This window comes from Lycium ferocissimum, chromosome 5, assembly GCF_029784015.1.
Source record: "Lycium ferocissimum isolate CSIRO_LF1 chromosome 5, AGI_CSIRO_Lferr_CH_V1, whole genome shotgun sequence".
Taxonomy (NCBI): Eukaryota; Viridiplantae; Streptophyta; class Magnoliopsida; order Solanales; family Solanaceae; genus Lycium; species Lycium ferocissimum.
This window is the reverse complement of record NC_081346.1, coordinates 56,198,476-56,205,502: the sequence shown is the minus strand read 5'-3', so window position 1 is coordinate 56,205,502 and position 7,027 is coordinate 56,198,476.

Here is a 7,027-nt window from a genome sequence, read left to right as displayed (position 1 = left end):
GAAAGGTTAAGGGTAAGAGAGAAATTCGCAAAATGGGTCGTGGAAATAATGTGGAAGGCTAGGGGTAAAATGGTAATATTAAGAAAAGTTGAGGGGCAAAACGGGAATTTTACAGAAGAGTTCATAAGAGTTCCAAAGGGGCCATATTGGCCATGTGAAGAAATGAGGGGCAAGGATGAAAAAAATATAATAATAAGTCATCTTTTGTGTTGGAAGAAAAATCAAGAAAAAGGAGGAATTTTCTAGAAAAAGAATGAAAGGGGTTATGTGACTATATTTTTGTATTGAGGGACTTATTCATAAATATGGAAAAAAAGGGTGGAAGACTTGTATCTATATATATAGAAGGAGTCATCTTATTATTCATTATTGTTCTAGAGATTTCAAGAAAATAAGAACAAGAGAAAGAAGGAGAAAATACTAAAGGCCATTCGGCCAAGTAGAAAAATTCCAAGGAAATTTACAAAAAATTTCCAAAAATCATTTCCTACCTATTAAAGGGTCCCTAGCAAGTTGGAGTGTTCATTGGAGCAAGAAACTACATGTTCTTGTGAGTTGCAAGCTTTATTCAAGAAGGAAGATTAGGAGAAAAGGTAAGAATTTATCATCCTTTATGTGTTTTGGAAGTTGGTGTATGATATGGTGTATGAAAATGGATGAAATTCATGTAGAACAAGAATATAGGTGGTGGTCGTGCATGTATATGAGGGTGTAGGAATCATGTGTTAATTATTTTGTTTAGTATCTAGTTGTTATTGTTGTAAATGTTATGTTGATAATGGAAGTTGAATGATTTTTGAGAGGTTGTAGTTGTGAAGGTGGCCGTGAGGTAGTGTGCATGTGTGGCCGTGTAGTTGTATATAGTATGGAAGAAAATGAATCAATTTTATTTTGTGTTTTGGTTGTTGTTGTGTTGTGGATTTTATATTACCTTTAAAAGCTTAATAATCTTAGTGAAATGGTAAAGGTTGGAGACTTGTGGTTGAAGTTTACGTAAATTGAATATTGTGTTCTTACATGGATGGAAGACAATGATATTGGAATAATGTTGTTGGAATATATATTATAAGGTTGTTATTGTTTTTATTGAAGTTGGAAGGTTTTGAAAGAAGTAGTAAGTTGATGGAGTTGTTATAATGTATCTTGGATTGAAATTGGAAATCGTTAGTATGGTTGTGACATTATGATTGATAATTTGGCCGGGTTGAATTCCCGGATTGTTGTTGATGAGAAATTGGTCAAGATGATTTTTGGGGATGATGTATTTACAGGGGAAATCTTGCCAAAATTTCGGTAGACAAATGGCTACTTTGAATTTCAACTTCTAGATGCCTAAATTGACACTTGGTAAATGTGACCAAATTGTAGATTTTGGCGAATTTGGAACGGAGATTTGGAGGCGTGAAAGAAGCGGAAAAGGTACGTAAGACTTCCCCCTCCTTTCTTTGGCATATCTTAGATGTATAGACTCGGTTACGCGCCTCGGGGATCTCCCTAATTCTAGAAATCCACGTTGGAAATTGACCACTATTCCTTCAGTAGAATTGAACCAAAAGCTTATGAATGGTGAAAGGATGGTCTAAACACCTGGAACTTGCATGAATAGGACCCGATTACTCTAAAACCCTCACAAGTAATGCCACGGAGTGTATTATATGTAAATTGTACATGCCGCCTCACTTGACCGAGGTGGGTCCACTATTCCCGATTCTTCCTTATCGTCCCGCTTACCAAGTGATAGGTGTTGTAATTATTTTAAAGAGAATCTTTCTACGACGCCAATAACGATGAAATTTATGAAGAAAATATGTTGACGACGAGCGAAACGAAATAAGAATGAGTCCACGACTAAGAGTTTCAAGTTAAGAGCTCAAAATGAATATGAAAGTGTCCAATTGGCCCATGAATTCAATCTTACTTCTTATTGTGGCTCTACTTTCTAAAAGATTCTAAAGGAAATATTATATGAAGCTTATGATCATATGCTACGCTTTATTTTAACGCCACGTTTTATTGATAGTCTTGCCTTATAATACTAGTCCATGTTGTCTATGTATGGTATGTATAAGTATATGTATATGGGGAAGTTGGGAATAAAGGGAAGGCGCTATATATCTAGGACGCAGAAAGAAAGGGTAAGCCATACCTTTTCCGATCCCGTTTTCTCCAAAATCTACAAGGCTAAGCATGATACATGATTTCGTCCTTAAATTCATGTTTGGATAGCGAGATGCCGGACGCGGGATGCATGGTTAAATGGATCGGAGCTTCACATTTCCAAACCCTCGGTTTTCGATATGATATCCAATACAATTAAATCATTCCATATATATATGTATATATGAAAATTTTCCACCAAGGAGATATATATGTATCATATGAAAATACAATTAACATAATATTTTCAAAGAATACACGTAACACACACACATCCATAACACACAAAATTTTCATGGATCGGGCTATATACTATAACATATATAACCTCCCATAACATATAAAGAACATCAAATTCTTACCTTTCTTCAATATAATAGATGTATGGATCGGGAAAATAATTTTTGAACAAGTTTTCCCTTGGCCAAATTTCCATGTTCCGAACCCCATGCTTCTTGCTCTCTTTTTTTTTTTTTTGTTCTCTTGAATAATGAATCTTTTTTTGTCTTACCACATAAGCTTATGCATATATATATAGTATCTTTCGAAGGACATTTATATGCACGAAAAGATGACTTATTTTGTCCATTTCTTTCTACCCTATGATATGCTATTCTTTCCCTTATTGTCCTTGTTCTACGTTTTCATAAATAATATGTTTGATTCATGTCTTACGTACTCGGTACATTATTTGTTATCCGAATGCGTCCCTTCTTGCGGATACATGATTTCGTCCCTGACGCGTGATGCCGGATGCATGCATGGTTAAATTATATGTATATATATGTATATATGAAAATGAGATATTTTCAAAGAAAGTAAAGTATAACGCATATGGATCGGGCTGCGCGTTCCACAAAGAATTTAGATGTATGGATCTCCACCCGCAACACTAAGCATGGTATCGTCGGGAAGGACATTTATGCACATGTTATCTTTCTACCCTATGATATGCTATTCTTTCCCATTATTGTCCTCTTACGTACTGTACATTATTTGTACCCGTCCATTCTTGTTGCGTTACTTTTGTGTATATATTTGGGCACGGGCACGAGACTTAGCCCATTTTGATGCTATATGTATATTGTCTAGAGGCTCGTAGACAAGATATGTACAGACAGATGCTTTGTAGCTGATCGTCGCCGCCGATGTAAATTAAATTAATACAGTTTATTAGTTCAAGTTTATAATTATGTTATAAAGTGGTCATGCAAATGGAAAAAAATTTAGTGCGGTAATTCACACGGCCCACTTAAGAGTAAGAGTATGAAACGAGGCAAGGGGTGCTCGGTACAAGTATCGGGTGCCGTCGCGGCCCCTAGTTGGGTCGTGACAGAAGTGGTATCGAGAAGCGGGGCGGTCCTAGGGTTTGTCTACGAGCCGTGTCCAGTAGAGTCCTGTTTATGGGTGTGTAGCGCGCCACACTTATAAACAGGAGGCTGCAGGGCATTTAGGAAATCTGACCTTCTTTGTATCCTAGATCGTGCGATAAAGCTATGTTACCAGGTTCCCATATTCTTTTCTAATTCTGTGCTATGGTTTCAGTAATGCCGGTGAAGAGGAAAGCTACAGTAGCCCAGAAGGGCAAGACGGTGGCCGAGAAAAGGACTGAACGGGAGCCACCAGCGGAACTAGAAGAAGGCGAGTCTCATAACGAGGCTCCTTCTCAGGCTTTCCATGCTCCCCCCGTGTCAGCGGAGCGAGGGTTCCGGAGTTCCGGTTCCACCGCCGGCGGCTCGGGCCGGCGGATGGCGGGCCATCCGTCCGATTCGACCCAGTTAGTTGCCGCACAGACTCAGCGGCAAGATGCAGATCAGGGAGATAGGGCGGTGAGTGCTAGGGCCCGTGATTTTATTGCCCTAAAACCTCCGGAGTTCTATGGCTCGAAACCAGAAGAAGACCCGCAAAATTTCATAGATGAGATGTTAAGGACACTGAGAATAATACATGCTTCAGATACAGAGTCAGTGGAATTGGCATCGTACAGATTGCGGGATGTAGCGGTCTTGTGGTATAATAGTTGGATATCCTCGAGGGGAGCGAATGCACCTCCCCCGGTTTGGCAGGAGTTCACTGAGGCATTTTTACGACATTTCCTACCGCCGGAAGTTCGACGAGCTCGTGCGGATATGTTCTTGAATCTTAAGCAGGGAAATATGAGCGTCAGGGAATACAGCCTTCGCTTTAACTCGCTAGCCAGGTATGCCCCGGCCATGGTAGCCGATATGGGAGATCACGTGCACCGATTTGTAAGTGGGTTGGGGCCACATTTGGTTAAGGAGTGTTTGACGGCTTCACTCCAGGGTGGGATGACTATTACCCGTATCCAGGCCCACGCCCAAACCCTGGAGGAACAGTATCACTTACAGAGAGGGGAACGTTATCCAGATAGGGGTTCCAGGAAAAGAGGTAGATCTTTCGGAGCTAGGAGCGAGTACAGAGGGGGCCAAGCACAGGAGCAATCTAGATATTCAGGCCAATCAGCGGCCAGTGCACCTCCTCGGTTTGCTGATAGAGCTTCAGGGTTCCAATATGGCGCTGAGCCTAGCAGGACAATGCTACCCCCACCACGGTGTTCTCGGTGTGGTAGGCCACACTCTGGAGAGTGTCGCGCAGGCACAGATGCATGTTATACTTGCGGGCGGGTTGGCCATAGGATGCGTGATTGCCCGCTGAAGAACGAGGGAGGAAGAGCCCAGCCCGCCGGTTCGGCAATTGGTTCGTCATCGACCGTGCACCCGCCTGAGCAGACTTCCCAGGCCCCAGCGGGCCGTGGCCGAGGTAGGGGAGGGGCGTCCAGTTCAGCCGGTCCTCCCCACCGTATATACGCGTTGACAGGACGGCAGGATCCTGAACCCTCCCCAGACGCCGCCACAGGTACATTATCGGCATTTTATTATTATATGAATGTGTTAAATTGCCCTAGATGTTATTATATTATATCCCACTCCTTGCATTACTAAATATAGGGGGAAATTTGAAGACTCAGGATGAGTAGTACCGTATACATAGGAAAAAGATGGCTATAGGTAGTCGTGAAGGCTGAAATAGTAATTACGAGAGAAAGACGCGTTACGAGGGCATCCCGGAAATTGTCAAGACACCAATACGCCCCAGATTATGTGATAAAGATAGCCCGGGAAATGGAGGCGAAAATACTAGCGTTAGGACGCCTAAATGCACTAAAGTTTCGAGGTTAAGCGTGCTAGGGTGAGAGCAATCTCAGGATGGGTGACCCCCTGGGAAGTACGCTGAAAATTTTGGAAATGTAAATGTAAGAGACAGATGTGATGTTAAAGCAGCCTGAGTGAAATTAGGATATGTGGGATGGTTAGAAACCTGATAGAGGTCGCGTAGGCTGAGACGGACTAGACTGGCAGAAGGGAAGAAAGTATGACAGAGCTTTGGAATTAAAGAAAGTATGACTGACGGTTGGAGGTGTTGCAAGTAAAACAGTAGTATATATATATATGGTTGTAACCTATCATTCGTGGCTGTAGGGTTCCAGAAATAGTACCGCGATATGTGGAAGTTCGCGGAAAGCGATGGTCATTTCAAGGGCATAGGCGTGCATAGACCCTCTTAATAAAGGGGGGGAGGACATGCTAGATTTAAGATGGACTATGGCGATTTAAACCTCCACAAAGAGACTTATTAATGCAAGGCCAGTGTTCGGAGCTAAATCAATTGACCTACGGCAGAAAAGGGAGATGTTAGGCGACATGTGAGGTGGAGACCTCCCCGAAATATCATAATACACTGTGAGGTCAGTTGGACATTCGAGGACGAATGTTCCAAAGGGGGGGAGGATGTTATAGCCCGTATTTCATACGTTCGGATATTGCGAGATAGTGGTGAGAAGTTAGGGACAAGACTGGGTTCCAAAATTATTTTAATGTACGAGTTGGTTTTGAATATTATTTATGACTATTATTAGTATGGAAATATTGTGAAAGGTTAAGGGTAAGAGAGAAATTCGCAAAATGGGTCGTGGAAATAATGTGGAAGGCTAGGGGTAAAATGGTAATATTAAGAAAAGTTGAGGGGCAAAACGGGAATTTTACAGAAGAGTTCATAAGAGTTCCAAAGGGGCCATATTGGCCATGTGAAGAAATGAGGGGCAAGGATGAAAAAAATATAATAATAAGTCATCTTTTGTGTTGGAAGAAAAAATCAAGAAAAAGGAGGAATTTTCTAGAAAAAGAATGAAAGGGGTTATGTGACTATATTTTTGTATTGAGGGACTTATTCATAAATATGGAAAAAAAGGGTGGAAGACTTGTATCTATATATATAGAAGGAGTCATCTTATTATTCATTATTGTTCTAGAGATTTCAAGAAAATAAGAACAAGAGAAAGAAGGAGAAAATACTAAAGGCCATTCGGCCAAGTAGAAAAATTCCAAGGAAATTTACAAAAAAATTTCCAAAAATCATTTCCTACCTATTAAAGGGTCCCTAGCAAGTTGGAGTGTTCATTGGAGCAAGAAACTACATGTTCTTGTGAGTTGCAAGCTTTATTCAAGAAGGAAGATTAGGAGAAAAGGTAAGAATTTATCATCCTTTATGTGTTTTGGAAGTTGGTGTATGATATGGTGTATGAAAATGGATGAAATTCATGTAGAACAAGAATATAGGTGGTGGCCGTGCATGTATATGAGGGTGTAGGAATCATGTGTTAATTATTTTGTTTAGTATCTAGTTGTTATTGTTGTAAATGTTATGTTGATAATGGAAGTTGAATGATTTTTGAGAGGTTGTAGTTGTGAAGGTGGCCGTGAGGTAGTGTGCATGTGTGGCCGTGTAGTTGTATATAGTATGGAAGAAAATGAATCAATTTTATTTTGTGTTTTGGTTGTTGTTGTGTTGT